The sequence below is a fragment of the Oncorhynchus keta genome, chromosome 35, assembly GCF_023373465.1.
Source record: "Oncorhynchus keta strain PuntledgeMale-10-30-2019 chromosome 35, Oket_V2, whole genome shotgun sequence".
Taxonomy (NCBI): domain Eukaryota; kingdom Metazoa; phylum Chordata; class Actinopteri; order Salmoniformes; family Salmonidae; genus Oncorhynchus; species Oncorhynchus keta.
Genome location: NC_068455.1, coordinates 61,119,350 through 61,145,498, shown reverse-complemented (window position 1 = coordinate 61,145,498; position 26,149 = coordinate 61,119,350). Strand labels below are relative to the sequence as shown.

Here is a 26,149-nt window from a genome sequence, read left to right as displayed (position 1 = left end):
CTTCCACCATAATCAATACCTGTCGCTAATCATGAGCCTGTCGCTAATCATGAGCCTGTCGCTAATCATGAGCCTGTCGCTAATCATGAGCCTGTCGCTAATCATGCTTCACTATTACAATGGGGCAAAGGAAGTTCATTCCATCCATTTACAGATCGCCTGTCTTCCATTTCGCCTACCAGTAAAAGAGATTCTGCAAGGGGGTAAAAGCACCTTGCGGTATTCTGCTGGAAAGAGAACACAGTGAAAGGAAGTTCTCATGCCAAGATGGGGAGCACGACCCCCATGACTCAAAGAATAAGTTATTCAACAGAAGAGGGGAACTACTCCCTTCAGGCGACTATACAGACACAATCTTGTCAGAATTTCTGAACCAGTGCTTTTCAGTATATATAATTTCCAGTTGACTGAGTTTGCTTTCTCCAACATAGTCGACACAACTGGGAAACAAATGTGGGAAAAAAAGCCCAAAAAATAGAAAGCATGGGCTGGTGATTTACTGTTTTTCTCATTGCAACATGGTACAGCAGGTGCTCTGACATCCTGTTTTCAGAAAATACCCAGAGTGCTTTGAATGAGCACCTTGGACGCCCTGGCTAGAACTTTAATCACGGATCTAGTGTACAATTAAATGGCTCTTCCACGGGGCCAAAATTCCTGAGAGGTGGCCATTTGATCCATTATGTATTATAGATGTTGACAAAATGAAATGCTTATGTACTGCTTAGCTGCTTATGAATGTGGACTGCATGGGTTATACATGGTTAATGAGGTCCTTATGTACCTTCTGGAACAATTCATCTGGGGGATTAAAACAAGTGGGGATGGGTCTAATCTATGAACAGTAGATGTGATTCCGTTCTAGACAAAATACTTAACAACCATTAACTTCCCTAGCTCAATGGGATCTGTCCCCAATGCCAGATCCCTCCAGGCAATTTAATCACTGGAGCTTGAATCCCCATCATGTTGATAGACCCAATCATTCCTCCTCCAGTCTATGCAAAGTAAGCGTTATCCCAGGTGGGAAGCCGTGACATCAAGCCAACTGGATCTGCTGTCTAATTTGGTCCTATGTGGCTATCAACAAAACTGTTGCAAGACCTTATACAAAGGGGTGACAACACAATGGGCTAAAACCGTTTGCATATAGTAGGAGGCAACGCTACACAATGGTTGTGACAGGTCCAGGAACAGCAGCCGAAGACAGCTTGTCTCCTCTATCTATTGCCAGTGCATGGACTGTAGAGCAATTCTGTAAACTTACAATCCATGCTCCTAAATGGATTCCATGGGAAGAAACATCCCTCTTAGGTGCCAGTGTTTTGAGATCATTAACTATTACCATAGTAATATTATGTCAGATTTTTACAGAATGCTAAGGACATCAACCTGTGTTTGAATCAGAGGGAAAATAACAAAAATGCCATGACACCTTTATCACCACATGATGCAGCCTGACAACGGCATCATGTATAGTACAGGAGATACTTGGAGACAACAGAGACTGGTATAGCTCCCAAAGACTAGCTCCGTCTGTGAATCCTCATTACCAGGGAAGTATCCCATTGACTTCACCTGTCGATGCACTCGAACCACCAAACACAAGTCTAGACCAATGTAGCGTCCAGAAATGTTCGAAACACATTCCCACTTTTTAAAGTGTTACAGTAGTAACCTCAGCCCTGTTTTTACACCCTCTGTCCTGATTTGCCGTTCAATGCGGGTGAAAAATGTCCACAGACATTTTATTATTTTGAAAACATGTGGACTGGACACCGGAGACCAGATGGTCCATCCTGAAAACAGTGCTGGTGGCCAGTTGTTTCATTTCACAATGTAGCAGATCTGGCAGGCATCAATCTGTTTTGTTGCCTTCAATAAGGGACACTGGGGAAAATACCAGTTGGAGAGATTTCTCATTTGCCCCGGATATTTTCGACGAAGACATATGGAGCGGCAAACTGCACAGCAGCAGGCAGCCCAGCCTGGATCCTGAGCTGTTTTGCTGCGACATTTGTAGACACACACACCCTCTCTCAAACACAAGCATCTAATTTTCTCGGACACACTAACACTTTTTTTTTCTCTCTCTCTCTCTCTCTCTCTCTCTCTCTCTCTCACTGTTTATCTCACTCTCTCTCATTCTCTATTTTTCTCTCACTCTTTATCTATCTTGCCCTGTCTCTCTCTCTCTCTCTCTCTCTCTCTCTCTCTCTCTCTCTCTCTCTCTCTCTCTCTCTCTCTCTCTCTCTCTATCACACTCACACACACACACACTGGCAGAGCAGGCCAAATCAGCATGAGGCCAACAGCAAATCCCAGAAAAGGAAATGAACAAGATACATGCATCTTTGGTTGGAGTGCACTGAAAGGGCAGGAGGCATTTCCCTTGTTTTGAAAGCGTTTGCAAAGGATTACATCAGTACCTGTATCCATTTCATCATGCATGTTGTCTTCACTACTGGCATGAGCTGATTTTATCCTCTCTCAAATACACTTTTCTCAGTTGCTTGGATGCTACATGAATAGGTTGTCATTGAAAAAAATAGACAAATAAACCACATGAATGAAGAATTATCAAGGCTTAAAACATTCACAGAATCGCCATTCTGTAAACCTGAAAGCACAACATGTGCGGAGTTGTCATGTATCACAAATTACAAAAGCATTTTCATTTTCTCTTTGAGTTACAAAAATCTATATCTTTGACTGAGTCTGCATGGGGAAAATAGTTGTTCACCTTCAGTCCATTTTCAACAGGAGGGAAACCAACATGCCTTTCAAAGTTTTCTTGGCTTGAGCAGACTCCCTGTCTGGCTCTCTGGCAGCTGGAATGATAGCCAGCCCTGTGGAATGGCAGCTGTTGAAGGCTTTTTAAATTGCACCCGGGTTGATGGGTGATTGTCAGGAGGGCACGGCCGGAGGAGTTTTCAAAAGATCGAGAGAGAGAAAGAGAGGAAACGAGGGATAGAGGGATAGAGGGGAAGGAAAGAGGAGGAGGTAGAAGGGTGGCATGATCTCCCACCGAAGGACACTGACCCTGAACCCAAGGTCTGTGGTTTGGCAGAGTCTCGAAATCGGGAATTATTGGTAAAGAGAAAAAACCCAGAAACCATTGAGAAACCGAAAGAGTCAGTTGGGTGTGGTGGGAGAGGAGTTGACTTTAATGTGGGGAATAAATAAATAAATCATCATCATCGCTGTTCAGCGGTTTCATGATTTCATATAGTTTGTTTACATACAGTTAATAATATCACTCTCTGCACGCTGAGCAGTTGTCAGAAATACAAATGGTAGTGTCAGAATTGTGGACCATTCTCCTTCTCCCAGCAGTTACATGCAGTCTTTGTGTCATCAAATTGTGTCATTCTTATTAATTACAATAGCTGACAAGCACTGCTCGGAGTCATCAAATAAGCTTTGCTGAAACTGTCCCACGCAGACGATGATCGTTGGAACGGAGTTACATTTTAAGGCATTTACACCATGTTTAAGGCATTTACACCATGTTTTGCCTATTTTTGAGGAAACAAGAGTACTATTGGTTTTAATTCTCTCTCTCTCTCTCTCTCTCTCTCTCTCTCTCTCTCTCTCTCTCTCTCTCTCTCTCTCTCTCTCTCTCTCTCTCTCTCTCTCTCTCTCTCTCTCTCTCTCTCTCTCTCTCTCTCTGCCTTTGGTGGTGCTGCTGTGCAACAGATGGGATTTTTAAGGAGGTCGTCAAGTGTTTATTTCCCTGGTCGATACATGTGCTACTTTCATTATATGTAGATATTAAAGACAAACTAGGATCTGCGGGGTGCCGTCAAGCCGCAGCTGGATTGGTATTGTGTTTATTTAAGACATTAGGCTAACCTGGTGTTGTGATTCTGTTTAATGTGTTGCTTCCAATGTGACCTTCTGGATCCTGTTTTGATATTTTTCAGTTTTAGGTGGTGAGGGGTTTATACATCATTTTTTTATTTAAACTTTATTTAACCAGGAAAAGCCCATTGAGAGCCAGAGTCTTTTTTTCAAGACCTGGCTAAGAAGGCAGCAATAATCAATACATTACATAATTGAAACATACAACAATACAATACAACAACATGATCCAGCCTAAAAAAGACATTTACACTCCTCTGTAACAGTCTCCCATCAATAGTTTACATTTATTCAGTGGCACTAACATATCTAGATGAAGATTAGATATCTAGACTGTAGATTATTCCATGCACCAGTATAGAAGGCAGTCTTGCCTAATACTGTGAATGTCCTGGGGACTTTAAGTAGCATCCACCTAGCAGACCGGGTATGGTAACTGCTGGTGGTGAAGGAGACCAGACTACAGCGGTAAAGAGGGAGTTTACCCAAAAGGGCTTTGTAGATGAACACATACAAATGTATCTTTCTGTGCTAATACAGTGAGGCCCAACCTACCATTTGGTACAATGTGCAATGGTGGGCTACTCAAAATAATATATCCCTTTCAGTTTGGTACTGTTAAGCATACCACACTGCTGGCTTGCCACAGAAGCAGAGCATGGTCGGTCCTGGTTGGTCCTAGTCGGTCCCTGGATGGGAGACCAGATCCTGCTGGAGATAGTGTTGGAGGGCCAGTAGGAGGCTGTCTTTCCTCTCGTCTGAAATGTAAAAAATCACAATGCCCCAGGGCAGTGCCCTGTGTAGGGTGCCATCTTTCAGCTGGGTCATTCAATGGGTGTCCTGACTCTCTGTGGTCACTAAAATATCCCATAGGAGTAGGGGTGTTAAGCCTGGTATTCCAGTTAAATTCCCAATCTGGCCCTCATACCATCATGGCCCCCTTATCATCCCCAGCTTCCAATTGGCTCATTCATCCCCCCTCCTTTCCCCATGTAACTATTCCCCAGGTCGTTGCTGTAAATGAGAATGTGTTCAGTCAACTTACCTGGTAAAATAAGGGTTAAATAAAGATTGTGTCAATACCACGTCACACTATAATTTCAACGCTGATCTGTCTGGAATTTAAATCGCATTGAACTACATTTCTGACACTGCTGAATTAAACAGTGTGCCATATATCATTAAATTAAGTCAGTCAACCATATATTCTGAAATACATTGTGTTATTTTATTTGGACAGCGATTGTAGCAAATTCAGTCGACTTGTTGCTCTAGTATGATCCTGGAGGGGTTTTACTCAATGATATTCAGTAGTGGTGTTGCATATGGTGAAAACTGATAGCCGTTCTGTAGCAGAAAGGAAACATTTTGTGACAGTGGATGAGAGTCATGTCAGACTGGCACACAGAGGCATCATGGACTGGAGAGTTTTTCAGGATAAAACATTTACGGAATGGAGCTAGGCACAGGAAAAATCCAAGGGGAAAACCTGGTTTAGTCTGATTTCCACGAGACACTGGGAGATGAATTCCCCTTTTGACATGAAAATAACCTAAAACACGAGGACACATTTACACTGGAGTTGCTCATCCATAAGACAGTGAATGTTCCTGAGTGGCTGAGTTACATTTTTAACTCAAATCTACGGCAAGACCTTCAAGAATTTTGAAAAGAATAGTGGGCAAATGTTGCACATTCCAGGTATGGCAAGCTCTTAGAGACTTACCCAGAAATACTTACAGCTGTAATCACTGCCAAAGATGCTTCTACAAAGTATATGAATAGTTATGTAAAATTAGATAATTCTGTATTTCATTTTCAATTACATTTTCAAAAATTTCTGAAAATGTGCTTTCACTTTGTCTATTGTGTTTAAAGGGGTGGGAAAAAAACATATATTTAATTAATTTTGCATTAATGCTGGAACACAACAAAATGGGGAATAAGTCAAGGGGAATGAATACTTTCTGAAGCCACTGTAGCTACCAATAATAAAAAAATATATAACAAATAATTAAGGGGCAACAATAAAATAGCAATAGTGACGCTATGTACAGGAGGTTCCGGTACAATGTGCGTGGCACCAGTTAGTCGAGGTAATGAGGTAATATGTACATATAGGTAGAGATAAAGTGACTATGTTTGGATAATAAACAGAGAGTAGCAGAAGTGTAAAAATGGTGGGTCGGGTGGAGACAATGCAAATATTCTGGGTATCCATTTGATTAGTTGTTCAAGAGTCTTATGGCTTGGGGGTAGAAGCTGTTAAGAAGCCTTTTTTGACATAGACTTGGCGCTCCGGTACAGCTTGCCGTGCGGCAGCAGAGAGAACAGTCTGTGACTAGGGTGGCTGGAGTCCTTGGCAATTTTTTGGGCCTTCCTCTGACACCGCCTGGTATAGAGGTCCTGGATGGCAGAAAGCTTGGCCCCAGTGATGTACTGGGCCATACACATTACCCTCTGTAGGGTCTTCTGGTTGTAGGCCCAGCAGTTGCCATAGCAGGTGGTGTTGTAACCAGTCAGGATGCTCTCGATGGTGCAGCTGTAGAACTTTTTGAGGATCTAAGGATCTCAGCCTGCCATCATGAGCCGTCTGGCCATGCCCGAGAACCACATACTGGATTTTAACAAGGTTGTTAGCATTAGGAAAATATCAAATTCCTTGCCCAGACCTAGCTCAATATCTAGGAGTAGGATAAGAACAAGACTACAGTGTCCTTAAAGTGATCATTAGATTTGCTACCTTTCATACTGAATATGTTTGTAGGGGCAACAGTTTTGATTACATTCATAATTTATCACTCTCACATGCCATTAGAGAGCCAACAATGTGGTGCTACCTTTTTGTAGCATTTCTGACAATGGTAATATTTTCTCTGCTGAATCTCAGAGTTCTAAAACCGGGACCAGCAACTTGGTTGCTGCGCAACAGCAGCAGCTAGTTAGTAGCAGGCTAGCAGCTAACACCTTTTGGATGAGACACTAGCTACAAGCAAAGGAAGATAGCTAGCTAGGTATATTTGGCTATGGAAGGTTGTAATATGGCTGAAGTCATCTGTGTAAACTATATCAGAGCACAAAACATATAATCTAGCAAACATCCTTGGCTGCTATTATAGCCAGTGAGCTGGGCAACTAGCCAGTAGCTACAAGCCTGTAACATAGCTGTACAGATCAAAGACCACAATTCAATGTTGACAATATATCCTAGTTAGCTACATTCTTCCATAAAGCATAGCTAGCTTTGGGAAACTGCTAACTTATAATACATGAAATAGGCATTGCTTCTCTAGCTACTCGAGCTACTCTCTATTATTATTTTTTACCTTTATCTAACTAGGCAAGTCAGTTAAGAACATATTCTTATTTTCAGTGACAGCCTTAGGAACAGTGGGTTAACTGCCTGTTCAGGGGCAGAATGACAGATTTGTACCTTGTCAGCTCAGGGGTTTGAACTTGCAACCTTCCGGTTACTATACCAATGCTCTAACCACTAGGCTACCCTGCCGCCCCATACAGTCAAACTGGCTAGCTAGCTACATGTGCAGCCACAACTGCTAGCTAGCCTACATTTCCTAAACCAAGACCAGCTTCTCACAACACAAACTGTAGCTGATAAAACAAATTGTCTTGCTAGCTATGTTGAACGTAAACCCGGCCAATACACATGCAAGTACTGCATCGGCTGTGCATTGCAGTAAGTGTACAAATGCTAGTAGCTAATTATCTAGATCAACACACGAGACAGACATGTGCATGAATTCAGTACACTCCCTTCTCTGTCAAAGCAATTTTCTTCATGCCAATTTAATGTGTCAAGTTACTTTTCAGTGTGTTCCCAAAATCTGAATCCAGTGAAATACTTATTTTCCAGACATAGAAGTTTTTCAACTTTTTTATGTACTATATTGTACTGCTGTGCTCTACTCAGGGAATTTCAGACATTTCACAATTTTTCTGAAGTAGTGATGGGAGAAAAAACAGATACAGTTACATATCGGGATATTATGTTTGATGATATATCGTATTGTATCATTGTAACAATATCGCAATATAATTGTTGTGCTAGTTTACTGTACCTGCACTAAAGCTGCATTATTTTCCTTTCATAACTTGTTCTCCATCTTAAAAAAAATAAAAATTGGGAGCCAATTCGTTTTCAGGACTTTTATTTCCATGAATGATCAAAACTAGTTTTCTCATGGCTCTCTCTTGTCCCTCTGCTGCAGACATATGGTGAACATAAAATCGCATTAAAATTACACTATCAAATTGCAATACATATAGAATCGTGATGGTTCCAAGATGGCGTAGCAGTCGAACGTCTTGCCGTGTCCCTTGTATATATAGTTTTTTTTTTTTTTTAACATATTTTTTCTTCGCATATCTTTTAAAACATTTTGTTAAACCTCAACTTCTAAATACTCTCCTGCAACCGGCCTCACCCAATGTAGCTATTTTCTTCTAAAGTACTTATATCTACTTTGGATCCGGAACCCTCAACTGAAGCTAGCCAGCTAACTACCAGCTAGCTACCAGCTATCAGTCAGCAAACCATTGCTAGCGGTCTTCAGCTAACCGGTCATCAGCTAACCTTTAGCTCGGAAAGCTCTCGCCAGTTCGAACAACGCACTCTTACCAGAGCATAACGGACCTATTATTTTTTATCACCGGATTCCCACCGCAAACGGAACATTTTCAGCTGGATTCTTCACAACTAGCTATCTAGCTAACCGCAACCCCGGATGATTACTCCTGGCTAGCGTTTCCACACACTTAGTTTGAAGCTAGCCCGGCCAGAGCTCCTGTGCTACCACCGAAGCATACTTCTGGGCTACAATATCCGGACCCTCGACCGGTCTATCAATGTCACCGCATGAAGAGGAATAAACAGACTCACCCCATCGAGACGTCCTTGCTTGCTAATTCGGCCTGGTAACTGCTAGCTTGTTTAGCCCTGGCCTACTAACTGTTAGCTTGTTAGCATAGGCATGCTAACCGTCTGAATCGCCGCGTCCCAAACACTCACTGGACCCATATTTACTTTCTCTTTTCGATTTTTAATTTGTTTATACCTTCCGGTAACCTGCCTCACCCAATCTGATACGGAATCACCATTATTTTTAATTTTTAGAACACACTCAAGAACCTCCAGAAGCTAACCAGCTAACTAGCTACAAGCTATTTAGTCATTGTTAGCCACTGCTAACTGTTTTTTAACCTGGATAACACTCGCCAGTCCAGCTTCCCTGCCCCATCCACCGCTGCCCCCCTGGACACTGATCACTTGGCTACATAGCTGATGCATGCTAGACTGTCCATTAATCACGGTACTCCATTCTGCTTGTTTATGTTTTATCTGTCGGCCCCAGCCGCACTCAGGCTCTGTGTGTAGTTAATCCGACCCTCCCTGCCTAGCCTACGCCATTTTACCTGCTGTTGTTGTGCTAGCTGATTAGCTGTTGTTGTCTCACCTACTGTTTTAGCTACGGTTTTAGCTAGCTCTCCCAATTCAACACCTGTGACGACTGTATGTCTCTCTCAAATGTCAATATGCCTTGTATACTGTTGTTCAGGTTAGTTATCATTGTTTTAGTTTACAATGGAGCCCCTAGTTCCATTCTTCATATCCCTTATACCTCCTCTGTCCCACCTCCCACACATAATAATAATAATAATATATGCCATTTAGCAGACGCTTTTATCCAAAGCGACTTACAGTCATGTGTGCATACATTCTACGTATGGGTGGTCCCGGGGATCGAACCCACTACCCTGGCGTTACAAGTGCCATGCTCTACCAACTGAGCTACAGAAGGACCACATGCGGTGAACTCACCCATTACAACCAGCATGTCCAGAGATTCAACCTCTCTCATCATCACCCAGTGCCTGGGCTTACCTCCGCTGTACTCGCACCCCACCATACCCCTGTCTGCGCATTATGCCCTGAATATATTCTACCATGCCCAGAAATCTGCTCCTTTCATTCTCTGTCCCCAACACTCTAGGCGACCAGTTTTGATAGCCTTTAGCCGCAACCTCATACTACTCCTTCTCTGTTCCGCGGGTGATGTGGAGGTAAACCCAGGCCCTGCATGTCCCCAGGCACCCTCATTTGTTGACTTCTGTGATCGAAAAAGCCTTGGTTTCATGCATGTCAACATCAGAAGCCTCCTCCCTAAATTTGTTTTACTCACTGCTTTAGCACACTCTGCTAACCCTGATGTCCTTGCCGTGTCTGAATCCTGGCTCAGGAAGGCCACCAAAACATCTGAGATTTCCATAACCAACTATAACATCTTCCGTCAAGATAGAACTGCCAAAGGGGGAGGAGTTGCAGTCTACTGCAGAGATAGCCTGCAAAGTAATGTCATACTTTCCAGGTCCATACCCAAACAGTTCGAACTACTAATCTTGAAAATTACTCTCTCCAGAAATAAGACTCTCACTGTTGCCGCCTGCTACCGACCCCCTCAGCACCCAGCTGTGCCCTGGACACCATTTGTGAATTGATTGCCCCCATCTAGCTTCAGAGTTTGTTCTGTTAGGTGACCTAAACTGGGATATGCTTAACACCCCGGCAGTCCTACAATCTAAGCTAGATGCCCTCAATCTCACACAAATCATCAAGGAACCCACCAGGTACAACCCTAAATCTGTAAACAAGGGCACCCTCATAGACGTCATCCTGACCAACTGGCCCTCCAAATACACCTCCGCTGTCTTCAACCAGGATCTCAGCGATCACTGCCTCATTGCCTGTATCCGCTACGGAGCCGCAGTCAAACGACCACCCCTCATCACTGTCAAACGCTCCCTAAAACACTTCTGTGAGCAGGCCTTTCTAATCGACCTGGCCCGCGTATCCTGGAAGGACATTGACCTCATCCCGTCAGTTGAGGATGCCTGGTCATTCTTTAAAAGTAACTTCCTCACCATTTTATATAAGCATGCTCCGTTCAAAAAATGCAGAACTAAGAACAGATATAGCCCTTGGTTCACTCCAGACCTGACTGCCCTCGACCAGCACAAAAACATCCTGTGATTCTTTAAAAGTAACTTCCTCACCATTTTAGCTAAGCATGCTCCATTCAAAAAATGTAGAACTAAGAACAGATATAGCCCTTGGTTCACTCCAGACCTGACTGCCCTCGACCAGCACAAAAACATCCTGTTGCAGACTGCAATAGCATCGAACAGTCCCCGCGATATGCAACTGTTCAGGGAAGTCAGGAACCAATACACGCAGTCAGTCAGGAAAGCTAAGGCCAGCTTCTTCAGGCAGAAGTTTGCATCCTGTAGCTCCAACTCCAAAAAGTTCTGGGACACTGTGAAGTCCATGGAGAACAAGAGCACCTCCTCCCAGCTGCCCACTGCACTGAGGCTAGGTAACACGATCACCACCGATAAATCCATGATTATCGAAAACCAACAAGCATTTCTCAACGGCTGGCCATGCCTTCCGCCTGGCTACTCCAACATCGGCCAACAGCTCCGCCCCCCGCAGCTCCTCGCCCAAACCTCTCCAGGTTTTCCTTTACCCAAATCCAGATAGCAGATGTTCTGAAAGAGCTGCAAAACCTGGACCCATACAAATCAGCTGGGCTTGACAATCTGGACCCTCCATTTCTGAAACTATCCGCTGCCATTGTCGCAACCCCTATTACCAGCCTGTTCAACCTCTCTTTCATATCGTCTGAGATCCCCAAGGACTGGAAAGCTGCTGCAGTCATCCCCCTCTTCAAAGGGGGAGACACCCTGGACCAAAACTGTTACAGACCTATATCCATCCTGCAATGCCTATCTAAGGTCTTCCAAAGCCAAGTCAACAAACAGGTCACTGACCATCTCGAATCCCACCGTACCTTCTCCGCTGTGCAATCTGGTTTCCGAGCCGGTCACGGGTGCACCTCAGCCACGCTCAAGGTACTAAACGATATCATAACCGCCATCGATAAAAGACAGTACTGTGCAGCCGTCTTCATCAACCTTGCCAAGGCTTTCGACTCATGCCTTTTGCACACAATGTATATAGACTCCCCTTTTTTTTCTTCCTATTGTGTTATTGACTTGTTAATTGTTTACTCCATGTGTAACTCTGTGTTGTCTGCTCACACTGCTATGCTTTATCTTGGCCAGGTCGCAGTTGCAAATGAGAACTTGTTCTCAACTAGCCTACCTGGTTAAATAAAGGTGAAATAAAAAAAATAAAAAAAAATAAAGTGAGAATCAGGTCCCTGGTAATTTCCAGCCCTACTCTGAACTAGCTATTTATATTTTACACGTACATTTTTTTGTCATTTGGCAGACACTCTTATCCAGAGTGGATTACAGTGAGCTCATTCATCTTAAAATAGCTACAGTGGGGCAAAAAAGTATTTGGTCAGCCACGAATTGTGCAAGTTCTCCCAATTAAAAAGATGAGAGAGGCCTGTAATTTTCATCATACGTACACTTCAACTATGACAGAGAAAATGAGAGAAAAAATCCAGACAACCACATTGTAGGATTTTTAATGAATTTATTTGCAAATTATGGTGGAAAATAAGTATTTGGTCACCTACAAACAAGCAAGATTTCTGGCTCTCACAGACATGTAACTTGTTCCTCTATCCTCCACTCGTTACCTGTATTAATGGCACCTGTTTGAACTCGTTATCAGTATAAAAGACACCTGTCCACAACCTCAAACAGTCACACTCCAAACTCCACTATGGCCAAGACCAAAGAGCTGTCAAAGGACACCAGAAACAAAATTGTAGACCTGCACCAGGCTGGGAAGACTGAATCTGGAATAGGTAAGCAGCTTGGTTTGATGAAATCAACTGTGGGAGCAATTAATAGGAAATGGAGGCCATACAAGACCACTGATAATCTCCCTCGATCTGGGGCTCCATGCAAGATCTCACCCCGTGGGGTCAAAATGATCACAAGAACGGCGAGCAGAAATCCCAGAACCACACGGGGGGACCTAGTGAATGACCTGCAGAGAGCTGGGACCAAAGTAACAAAGCCTACCATCAGTAACACACTACGCCGACAGGGACTCAAATCCGGAAGTGCCACACGTGTCCACCTGCTTAAGCCAGTACATGTCCAGGCCCGTCTGACGTTTGCTAGAGAGCATTTGGATGATCCAGAAGAAGTTTGGGAGAATGTCATATGGTCAGATGAAACCAAAATAGAACTTTTGGGTAAAAACTAAACTCGTTGTGTTTGGAAGACAAAGAATGCTGAGTTGCATCCAAAGAACACCATACCTACTGTGAAGCATGGGGGTGGAAACATCATGCTTTGGGGCTGTTTTTCTGCACAGGGACCAGGACAACTGATCTGTGTAAAGCAAAATATGAATGGGGCCATGTATTGTGAGATTTTGAGTGAAAACTTCCTTCCATCAGCAAGGGCATTGAAGATGAAATGTGGCTGGTTCTTTAAGCATGACAATGATCCCAAACACACCGCCCGGGCAACGAAGGAGTGGCTTCATATGAAGCAATTCAAGGTCCTGGAGTGGCCTAGCCAGTCTCCAGATCTCAACCCCATAAAAAATATTTTGATGGAGTTGAAAGTCCGTGTTGCCCAACAACAGCCCCAAAACATCACTGCTCTAGAGGAGATCTGCATGGAGGAATGGGCCAAAATACCAGCAACAGTGTGTGAAAATCTTGTGAAGACTTACAGAAAACGTTTGACCCTTGTCATTGCCAACAAAGGGTATATAACAAAGTTTGATCAACTTTTGTTCTTGACCAAATACTTATTTTCCACCATAATCTCCAAATTAATTAATTAAAAATCCTACAATGTGATTTTCTGGATTTTTTTTCTCATTTTGTCTGTCATAGTTGAAGTGTACCTATGATGAAAATTACAGGCGTCTCATCTTTTTAAGTGGGAGAACTTGCACAATTGGTGTCTGACTAAATACTTTTTTGCCCCACTGTAGGTGAGATTCAAGAACTTGAAGATGAGTTGACAAGTTGAATCAGGTGTTCTAGCTCTGGAATAAATCAATTACATGGAACGGGGACCAGACAAAATCTAAACCAAACATGGATGTCTAAGTTTTGGCCAAATCAAGGCCCGTGTGAATCAGACCAAATCTGAACTGAACATAGACGTCTATGAATGGTTCAGAATTGTTCTGAAGCAGACAAAAATCAACATCCGTGGACTAGATTCCCTAAAAACACACCACTTTGATACAGCTAGGACTTTTTTGCAGGTTATCAGAATTAACATATCAGGTTAGGATAATTAAGTTCATGTAAGGAAAAGGGTTAGGGATAGCAAAAATGTTCTTCTAACCTGCTACGAAGACGGCCGGTCCAGGCCAGGACAAAAAAAGACGTCCAGAAGATGTTGGTGTAGGTACCGTTTAGTGGGAAGTGGCCATCAACGAGTTAAAAACTGGAGGGGGTCTGGGGGAACTCACACATTTTGGAGGGGATTTCTTTCCAAATGCTCACTCAGCCAACGTATTCAGTACTTTGAAAGTCACTCACAGGAACTGGCATCTTTTTACCCTTTGCTTGTTTATAACAATTTCAAAGACACTGGCTGTGTATTGTAGTCGTTGGTCACAGAGAGACAAATAGAATGTGTTCAGAAGATGTTTATGTTAGCTGTTCTGCAAGTAGATTCGAGCCAGTAGATAAATAATGAATGTTTTTTAAGTGCAACTTTAGAAACTATGGTTTTGGGAAACAGCTTGGAGATTTAACAATGTGCCTGTGAAGGTTCAAAGATGAACTTAGCCTTAAGATGCTTTTGGGAAACCGGGCCATGGGCAACAAATTATGTGAGACAAAACACATACATTTCTTTGAGTGCATATTACATTTTCGAAAGACAAGTTTTGCATGTGGAAACTTTATATCATTTTGTAGAATGACATTCCGGTGTAAAAACATAGAAACTAAAAACTATGTAAGAAGTGGCGGTTGGTCTGAAGCCGAAAAAGAACCCATGCTCTACCAAGTATTTCCAGTACACAGCTTTTACCTACTACAGTAGCTATGGCTATTATACTTCAAACAATGTGCATGCAGTTTGCTTAGGGTTCAATCCTTCACAAACAGCCCAATACATACTCTACAGAGAAATAATGGACTTTACAGTGTCCTGCAATTTAAATAATGTATGTGTGTATACAGTTGAAGTCGGAAGTTTACATGCACATAGGTTGGAGTCATTAAAACTCATTTTTCAACCACTCCACAAATGTCTTGTAAACAAACTATAGTTTTGGCAAGTCGGTAAGGACATCTACTTTGTGCATGACACAAATAATTTTTCCAACAATTGTTGACAGACAGATTTTTTCACTAATAATTTGCTGTATCACAATTCCAGTGGTCAGAAGTGCACATACATTAAGTTGACTGTGCCTTTAAACAGCTTGGAAAATTCCAGAAATGAGTTCATAGTTTTAGAAGCTTCTGGTTGGCTAATTGACATCATTTGAGTCAATTGGAGGTGTACCTGTGGATGTATTTCATGGCCTACCTTCAAAGTCACTGCCTCTTTGTTTGACAAAAAGAAATCAGCCAAGACCCAAGTTAAACAATTTAAAGGCAATGTTACCAAATACTAATTGAGTATATGTAAACTTCTGACCCACTGGGAATGTGATGAAAAAAATAAAAGCTGAAATAAACCATTCTCTCTACTATTACTCTGACATTTTACATTCTTAAAATAAAGTGGTGATCCTAACTGACCTAAGACTAGGAATTTTGACTAGGATTAAATGTCAGGAATGGTTAAAAACTGAGTTTAAATTATTTTGCTGAGGTGTATGTATGTAATGTTCCGACTTCAACTGTATATATAGAGATAGGGTGTTAATACTTTTAGATATACTTTAGGCCTATTGTAAATGTGTGGTATTGTAACTTCACAATATTTATTGCCAAAATAAATACAAATACACACAACTTTAAGCTACATATTCATTTGACAGAGGTAGTGAACTGCCCATTTATCAGCACAGCAATTGATAAAGCAGGACTATGTTCGCAAAACAAGGGTTTCTGAGTTTGTGTCAATATTACACAGGTAACCTAACGGTTAAAGAAATCAGGAATGCAGACAGGCTTTACAGACCTCTAACACACCACCACATGTTGTTATGTTGGGCACCTACTGAAGCAAAAAATATGTTATGAAATATATGACCCCCCCCCGGACCACCCTCCAACCATCCTCACGTACTGTGTGCCCCCTCAGATATTTTGGGGTGCATGATGCCCCTGCTGGCACAGGTCTATTTCAAGGGAAGATACCTCTCTCACAGCTGCCAGACTCTGTTTTGTGGGGCTCGTGAAATTGAAGATTGATTTTTGCTGTGTTGCCGCCACTGCCGTGCACACCCTCGTAGCATATCAGCACACAGGAAACAGATTTATTTCAACCCTATTTGTGTCTCAAAGCAGGCACCCTGCGGGGTCCTGATAGTGCCTTGGAGGCCCCATTCATGCCCAATTATTAGTTATAAATCATAGACGGAGTCAGGACCCGATGGTTGGCCCTCTCACTGCCTGCTGATCACAGGGGTGCTACAATTAATCTTGAGCGACATTCCTTGTTGTCATGGCGCCCACCAGTCCCAGAGATAGGATCTGTTTTTGAAGAATTGATCAAACCTGTTGATTCAGTCAAGCCTTTTCCTCCAACCCCTCCCCTATCCTATCACCTCCCTGTTTCTGCAATCCAACTGGTGCCACTGTATGTACAGTGCCTCCACTGGCGAATGCTTACTGACCTTTCTCAAACAACAGCGAGTCATCTGTCAAATTAGAGAGCATCTATTGTCGACAGTAGAGCAGATGGTTGGGTTGTTTCGAAATGGACCTTTCAAGCATTTTCAAGCAAAAAGTAGCATTTTGGCTTGATTGATTTCCAACAAGCAATTTGTATAAATGTATGTATGCATACGTATCAATAATTAAGTGTATTGTCAATCACTCACTGAAACATTGATTATATCTAGGGTTTCTTTTGAAGATGTGATGGGTTTTTTGTCCTGGTATTTCATGAGAATCTTGTGAATCTTTGACTGATTACGAGAACTATTGGGCCTTTGATGTTGCAAGAATAAGGTGTATTGCACTGAAATGTTCTGACAGCAGAGGCAATTCCATTGCCTCATTTTTTAAAAGCGATACCCCCGTTGACTGGCTGAAATAATGTGTCAACTGATATTATTATTATTTTTATAATTGAATACCAAGCCCCGATTTCTTCAAGCATGTCCCCAGTACAGCGGATGTGTATATGCAGTAGTGTTACGTATTAAATGACCATTTATCCTCAACGTCATCAATTCCAACCCTCGGCACTTCGACAGTAGCCATTCACAATACTTTTAGCCTTCATTAACTCTGCAATCATATGCTCCAGCCAAATGTATTGGCAACGGTGCAAAAACCCTACTTTATCTCTACTGAAAAGAAAGGGGGAACGCATCATACAAATATCCTGTTTATCAGAAGTAGAACAAATTTTGTTTCTCTGACCGCAAGTGAACCGCAGATTAATCTAGGAGACCTTGAGTACCAGTATATGCACACAATCTTGCAATGCTCCCGAGCCACAATCTCTGACCTTTTGATTTTAATTAAGCAGCCGCTAAAATTAAAGCATCTCCGTGCCTCCCCCCCTCCGTAAGTCCCCCACTCTGCCTTGCTCAATAAACTTTTTTTCCCAGTGAAATAGATGGGAGATAATCCACATCGGAGCAGTGATTTAATATTGCCGTGGGAAGTTTTTAGCATGGCGGAATTAGGAGGCGTAAGTGCAGGCACATATGCCTGCCAAATGTAATCTGCTCATAATAAATTATTTGCCCTTTACACTGTACAAAGCAATGAACACAAGTATTGGATTTAGTTGGAACTCAATTCTCACTGCTGAGGTTCAGTGCGATTCACAATGTGTTTTGTTGGTTTTGATTGAGAAGTCGTGTAAGTTCCCATGTATACATTGAGTCATGAGACAACATTTCATTCTACCTAACCATGTTTCATATTCCCATTTGAACAATAGAGGTTGAATTATTTGTAATCGAATGTGTCTTGTCTTATGTCTTGCAGCTCTTGAATCATTGGGACAGTTGCTTGGGTGCTGAAAGGTAGGCTTTTGTGTTTTGTCACGTTTGTGTGGAAGTGATCTAAGATGCAATTTGTGGATACACATCATGATGGTCCATAAGTTACACTGATTCTGTCAGAAACATCAACCTTTGGTTGATATTAAATTCATTAGAGACGGACAAAAATGGTGTGAGTGAGTGAGTGAGTAGTGGGGGTGTGAATGAGTGAGGGTGTGTGTGGCAGGGGGCTGTGTGTGTGTGTGTGTGTGTGTGTGTGTGTGTGTGTGTGTGTGTGTGTGTGTGTGTGTGTGTGTGTGTGTGTGTGTGTGTGTGTGTGTGTGTGTGTGTGTGTGTGTGTGTGTGTGTGTGTGTGTGTGTGTGTGTGTGTGTGTGTGTGTGTGTGTGTGTGTGTGTGTGTGTGTGTGTGTGTATGACATCACATGCTCCAGTGAAAGTCCCACTATAGCATGTTGGTTGGACACATTTTCAACCACCATCATATCACAGCAGTTATGTTATTATTTTTTTTACAATAGAGGCATATTGTGACATTTTACAGTAGCTGTATTTATTTCCTCACTTGAATTGTCTGTGGACTGCATTTGTGCTGGCACAGGGTAGAGAGAGAGAGAAAGAAACAGAAAAATAGAGAGAGAAAGCCCACTGCTCTTTTTTCAATTCTGTTTAATTGTCATTGTACAAGAGATCAGCATGCCGCTTTAGCAGTCACTGAGTTCTGCCCAGCCAATAAGAACTTGCGCTCAGCCGCGTCTGACAGTGATAAATGGTGCTGCGGCCGTCTCCCTCGCCCATCGTCCATGTTAGCAGCTGAGCAATGCATTGTGGGAATGCGCAGAGACTGGCACGGCTGCGGAATGGGCCTTCAGGCCTTTCATTAATAACATGGATGCACTTAATGACACGTGTGTGAAGGAGCTTTTGTTTGTGTGTATGTGTGTATTAACTTCACACAAATTGAGGGAACCTGTGGCCATAAGTATTGGGCCTTTGTATGTGCCAGTTCATTTTTGACTAGAGCTCCACCGCAATATTGCGTTGTTTGGTTTAGGATGGTGAATTTGATGTTTTTGTCATGAAAACCCTCTTTAAATATGACTTTCTGTCAGTCAGACAACCCATGTATTATTGTTTTTTTGCTGATGTTGAACGGAAGTCAAACACCTTACTGTGGTGATTAACCCACTGAGCTGAGGAGTCCATTGAACCTCTGTGAAAGATTCAACAGTAAACATTAGAACCGGTGCTTTAATGAAAATTAAAGTTATTAGACGCAGAAAAGTGTTGCCATTTTACTGTTGAATAATCAGACCATAGTCTTGTTTTTATTGATCTTACAGAATTCTCTCTTCAAAATTATATCCAAGATAAATCTTATTTTAGGATATTAAGACACTTCAGCTCAATGGATAAGGGAAACAGTTCTGTACATATACGTTCTATTACGTAGAATAACAAGTCTTTACATCAAGGTTCACTTAAGATAAATGATTTTACATTTTAGCAGACACTCTTATCCAGAGCGACTTACAGTAAGTAGTGAGTGCAGACATTTTCATACTTTTAAGTACAGGTCCCCCAATGGGAATCAAGCATTGCAAGCGTCGTGCTCTACCAACTGAACCACACAGAACCTAAAGTGTTTATAAGCATTAAAAATGTTACTCTTTGCAAAATGTTCATTTGTGTCATTTTACTGAAAAGAAGCATATATCTCGGGAAACTGTATAGGCTAAGTAAGGTATTGAACTCCCTTAACCTATTTACAGATTCATTCAGAAGTTTACATACACTTAGGTTGAGTTCATTAAAACTCATTTTTCAACCACTCCGCAAGTTTCTTGTGAACAAACTATAGTTTTGACAAGTTATTAGGACATCTACTTTGTGCATGACACAAGGCATTTTTTCCAACAATTGTCACTTATAATTCACTGTATCGCAATTCCAGTGAGTCAGAAGTTTACACACACTAAGTTGACTGTGCCTTTTAACAGCTTGGAAAATTCCAGAAATTATTTAATGGCTTTAGAAGCTTCTGATAGGCTAATTGACATCATTTGAGTCAATTGGAGGTGTACCTGTGGATGTATTTCAAAGCCTACCTTCAAACTCAGTGCCTCTTTGCTTGACATCATGGGAAAATCAAAAGAAATCAGCCAAGACCTCAGAAAGAAATTGACATTTTGGAGAAATCTCCTCTGGTCTGATGAAACAGAAATAGAACTGTTTGGCCATAATGACCATCGTCATGTTTGAAGGAAAAAAGGGGAGGCTTGCAAGCCGAAGAACACCATCCCTACCGTGAAGCACGGGGGTGGCAGCATCATGTTGTGTTTTTTTTTGCTGCTGGAGAGACTGGTGCACTTCACAAAATAGATGGCATCATGTGGAAGGAAAACTATGTGGATATATTGAAGCAGCATCTCAAGACATCAGTCAGGAAGTTAAAGCTTGGTCGCAAATGGGTCTTCCAAATGAACAATGACCCGAAGCACACTTCCAAAGGACAACAAAGTCGAGGTATTGGAGTGGCCATCACAAAGCCCTGAGAAAAAGCCCATTACAAAGCCCATAGAAAATTTGTGGGCAGAACTGAAAAGCTGTATGCGAGCAAGGAGGCCTACAAACCTGGTCAGTTTCACCAGCTCTGTCAGGTGGAATGGGCCAAAATTCACCCAACTTATTGTGGGAAGCTTGTGGAAGGCTACCCAAAACGTTTGATGCTACAAATACTAATTGAGTGTATGTAAACTTCTTACCCACTGGAAATGTGATGAAAGTAATACAAGCTGAAATAAATCATTCTCTCTACTATTATTCTGACATTTCACATTCTTAAAATAAAGTGGTGATCCTAACTGACCTAAGACAGGGAATCATTACTCTGATTAAATGTCAGGAATTGTGAAAAACTGAGTTTAAATGTATTTGGCTAAGGTGTATGTAAACTTCGACTTCAACTGTATATTCTTCCTCTTTATGGTACTATCCTGTTGTAGTGAGAAGAAACAGGCTGAGGTAGTCGAGGCCTAATTAGTAATCTGCCGTGGACACGTCAGCTCATGTTAGTGTTTTACTTTTAATTCCTTTTGTCTGTTCTCCACCGCTAGCCTTTCCCCTTGTTTCGTGCAGCTGTCTGTGTGTGTGTGTGTGTGTGTGTGTGTGTGTGTGTGTGTGTGTGTGTGTGTGTGTGTGTGTGTGTGTGTGTGTGTGTGTGTGTGTGTGTGTGTGTGTGTGTGTGTGTGTGTGTGTGTGTGTGTGTGTGTGTGTGTGTGAGAGGTTCCTCTCTGCACCTGTTTACCATTCCCTTTTCTGCTTTGGCCTCCTGCTTTTTGTCTTTCCTCTATTTTGGATATGTAAAATGGAGGAAATGTTGATTTCAGGTTGGAGACTCATTCATCGCAGTAATGTGTGGACCAGACGGCGGGCTAGTCAGGCGGGCATGTGTGTATGACAGAGTTGGTGTAGCTGTGTCAGTCTGTATTGTGAATATAAGACTCTTGATAAATACTGTATGTGCCTGTTTGTGTGATATAAACTTGCGTATGGGAGCTTGTGTATCATGTGTGTCTTGGGAGTAATGTGTGTATGTGTATGCAAATACTGTGTGTGTGTGTGTGTGTGTGTGTGTGTGTGTGTGTGTGTGTGTGTGTGTGTGTGTGTGTGTGTGTGTGTGTGTGTGTGTGTGTGTGTGTGTGTGTGTGTGTGTGTGTGTGTGTGTGTGTAGATGTGCGTCTCAGGCAGGGGCGATGTGTTACGAAGGCAGATGAAAGGTGCTTTGAGGGAAACCCATAACACTTCCCCACCTCGCTCTCTCTCCCTCTCTCTCCATTCTCTCTCTCTGTGTCCATCCTCTCCCAGTCCACATCTCTCTCTGTCTATCTCTCTCTGTCCATCCTCTCCCAGTCGACATCTCTCTCTGTCTATCTCTCTCCCCCTCACTCCCTCCTCACCTTCTCTCCATTCTCTCTCTCTCTGTCCATCCTCTCCCCATCCACATCTCTCTGTCTCTCTCTCTCTCTCTCTCTCTCTCTCTCTCTCTCTCTCTCTCTCTCTCTCTCTCTCTCTCTCTCTCTCTCTCTCCCATCTCTTTCTCTCTATCACTCTATGGCTCGCCTCAGTGCCAGTGTTGGCTGAACTCTCAGTTTCCCCAGATGCGCGGTTGGCAGGGCTGTACTGAAGGACGACACATCGGGCATGTGAATTAGTCTGGAAGAGGGAGGGGAGACATCCCTGGAAATCAGGGATTGCTCTGCCCATGGATTAAAGGCTACAATAGGTACATGTGACACATCAGTCAGTGTATAATGCAATATCACACACCATATGGGTTGTTATTGAGTTATTACATACTTATTAATGTGTTATTACATGCTTATTGATGTGTAATAACATATTAATAAACACTTTGAGTTGTTATTAGCTCAGGTATGTCTTTAAAAATGGGTCTCGTATTAATAGTATATTGTGTCTTGGATGATTGAATGGTAATTGGATGATTGAATTGCAAAGTTTAATAGTTTTGTAGCCATTCGTTTTAATTTGTGTTAGTTTCTGTATTTATTTCATCTTTATCAATCGAGTGAAGCATCTTTGTGATCAAGTCAATGGTAACAGCCTTTGTAAAGGGTACCTAATTGTAAAGTTTTACCAAATCCACGTTGGCAAGATACCATTCCTTTTCTGTTGGTTCTCTTCTGTCACACTACTCTACTCTGAGATGGAGGCACATCTTAGTCCAACTGAGCAGTGGGGTTCAGGTGTGACTTGCAGTATGGGTTGCTGCCGGCGGCCATTTTAGCTAATACTATCTCAGCTGTAACACATGGCTGACGGATGATAGCTGTTGTTCCTTTTTCGGTTTGTCACGCTATGTCGGCCCAATAGAGGAGAGACACGGGGCTATGGACACATATTGCACTGTGTATGGTGTTGCTGTGTTGTAATGTTGTATTTCAATCCACTTCTGCACAAATGTAATGTGAACATTGTTATAGAAAAGGCTTATGCCCATACTGCTGCACCGACATGGGTTGTGTAACAGCATTGAGGGAAGCACACTTGTGAAATTACATAACTCCGTTTCTGGGTTAGGGTTTCTATGTATTAGCAGTTGTGGGCCCATTACAGTCCTCGACAACAGACACAGCAATGTCCTCATCTCTCTTAGGGTGTGTACGTTAGGTCACTTCATTATGCTGTCTAGCCCCTATCATTGCTGTTCACTCACACTCATAGATACACAGAAATAAACAGAGAGAGAAAGAGAAAGAGAGAGACATACAGATAAATAGTTTGTGTAAATATAACTATATAAAAGTGTGTATTCTGTAGAAATGCCAGTGTCTGAGATGAACTATCATTTGGGTCATGGTCATTAACAAACTAACTTGAAAAACAAATCAGTTTGTGCATTTTTATTTGACCATTGTCTCCAATTCCAGTCTTGACTCTTACTCGTCCTTTCAAAACTACTCCTCTCAATGGTCCCAAAGCTATTTAACCAAATCAATGAAACATGAATTAATTCACCTTTTGAACATTGAATACACTCTTCCTCCATGTTAGACGCTGCGTTTTCATCCCAAATGGTACCCTATTTCCTATAGGGCACTTATTTTGACCAGTCAAAAGTAGGGCACTATGTAGGGAATAAGCTCCCATTTAGGACACGGTATGTATATCTCAAATGTGCCCGACTCCCTCAAACCAGAGCAGAATTGTCTGATTGTAATTCACTGGCCATTGTTTGGAGTGGTTGGGTGGCTTGGTTGCTATTGATTTATACTTTACTGTGCACAAATCAGAGCAATTGTTTCGAAGTATGCAGGGAAATCAATACCCCTAGCTGAGGGCTGGTCTTTACTGCATGCCTCTCAATGGCTCCAATTTATGTTTTAATTATGATGATCTACTCAGAAGTTTGAAGCTCGTCATGGGTTCTCCGACTTTACCTCGTAATTAGCCTTAACATGGCTGGGTGTTACGTGTTGTATTTCATGTTGTCACGAACTGCATGTGGATTCGTTTTGATTTATTGGCACTAATCACACCTCTGTAAGTCTCAAGAGTAGCGTCTTGTTTATAGAATGGTTTATGATTGGAGAGGATTTATGCTAGACTGTTCATTTGTAATGAAATACTGTTAGGATCAGTGAAGTCTCATTCTTGGAAGAGTGTCTGGTCCGGTCTCATATTCATACTTTGAAACACTTTCTGAATAAGGGCCCTGATTGTGGGTTGGACAACAGTGGAAGCAACCTTCGTCCAAATGAATTTGAGGACAGAGTTTGACTGTCAGTGCTTAACAAGTAAGAGGGATTGATACCGCAATGGGATGGCCTCATCCAACATCCAACTCTGTTCACGTGGACGACTCTTTATGGTCCACCTGTCAATCATCAAAGGAGCATATCACCATAGTAGGAAAACAACAACCATATAACTGTCATCTCCATCTCCACCTCCATCTCATTGGACAAGGTGGCTCCTAGACAGATTGTATGCCACCTCTATCTTTATTCGAGATAGCTCATGCCATTTGGAGTGATTGCCCAACTCACTACTCTGCTGCTGATGTGGCTGCTGCTGGTTGAGCTTAAGGCAGTAAATTCTATTGAGTCGTATAATTAAGATATATCAATAAAACTGCAGTAACTCTTAGTCCTGCTTCTCACGGTGGTGTGTGTGTGTGTGTGTGTGTGTGTGTGTGTGTGTGTGTGTGTGTGTGTGTGTGTGTGTGTGTGTGTGTGTGTGTGTGTGTGTGTGTGTGTGTGAATGGTGGTGGTTTGGTGGGTGGTTCGGTGTGTGTGTATTTGAAGGTAGCAGGTACTCTTCATGGTGTCCAGCAAAAATTAAGGTAGTAATATACATCGTAATACAATATTTAAACATTAAAATACATTTTACAACAGATTTCACAATACATGAAGTGTGTGTGTCCTCCGGCCACTACTCTACTATAACACACAATGCAGGTATATGTGTGTGTATAGTGTGTATGTTATTTGTGTTTCTACCTGTGTGTGTGTGTGACGCTTCACAGTCCTCGCTGTTCCATAAGAAGTATTTGTATCTGTTTTTTAAATCATATTTTACTGCTTGTGTGAGTTACTTGATGTGGAATAGAGTTCCATGTAGCCATGGCTCTATGTAGTACCGTGCACCTCCCATAGTCTGTTCTGGACTTGGGGACTGTGAAGAGACCTCTGGTGGCAAGTTTTGTGGGGTATGCATGAGTGTCTGAGCTGTGTGCTAGTAGTTTAAACAGACAGCTCGGTGCATTCAACACCTCTCACAAATACAAGTAGAGATGAACTCAATATCTTCTCTACTTTGAGGAAGGAGAGATTGACATGCATATTATTAATGTTTGCTGTATGTGTACATTTAATGGTCAGCCGTGCTGCCATGTTCTGGGCCAGTTGTACATTTCCCATGTCCCTCTTTGTGGCACCTGACCCTGCGACTGGGCAGTCGTCTAGGTGTGACAAAACTATGGCCTGTAGGACCTGCATTGTTGATATTGTCGTTAAGGCAGAGCAGCGCTTTATTATGGACAGACCTCTTCCCATCTTCCCATCTACAATCCAGGATTCAAAATGATTCATTCCAATATTTAGTTGAGATTTAGGGTTTAGTGAATGATTTGTCCAAAATACAATGCTTTTAGTTTTTTAAATATTTAGGACTAACTTATTTCTGGCCACCCATTCAGAAACTGATTGCAGCTCTTCGTTAAGTGTTGTTGTGATTTCACTCGCTAAAGTAGCTGACGTGTGTAGTGTTGAGTCATCTACGTACATAGACACACAGGCTTTACTCAGAGCTTGTGGCAGGTCATTAGTAAAGATTGAAAAATGTAAGGGGCCTAGACAACTGCCCTGCAAAATGTTTGATTCTTCTTGGATTATGTTGGAGAGGCCATTAAATAACACCTTCTGTGTTCTGTTAGACAGGTAACTCTCAATCCACAATATAGCAAGGGGTGTAAAGTCATAACATATACGTTTTTCCAGCAGCATAAAATGATCAATAATGTCAAAAGCCGCACTGAAGTCTAACAAAACCGCTCTCACAATCTTTTTATTATCAATTTCTCTCAGCCAATCATCTGTAATTTGTGTCAGAGCTGTTTATGTTGAATGCCCTTCCCTGTATCTG

At 42.2% G+C, this 26,149-nt stretch overlaps 1 protein-coding gene across 17 annotated transcripts in view; it reads left to right on the top strand.

Annotated features, from left to right (window-relative positions):
* The window catches only part of LOC118368770 (receptor-type tyrosine-protein phosphatase delta-like), a 597,123-nt gene that overhangs the window by 333,376 nt on the left and 237,598 nt on the right, over positions 1–26,149 (top strand). For all 17 annotated transcript variants that reach the window (XM_052497200.1, XM_052497201.1, XM_052497198.1 and 14 more), the window contains exon 9: positions 17,967–18,004. The gene's annotated coding sequence lies outside the window, so the exon portion shown is untranslated. The remainder of the gene's footprint in view (positions 1–17,966; positions 18,005–26,149) is intronic.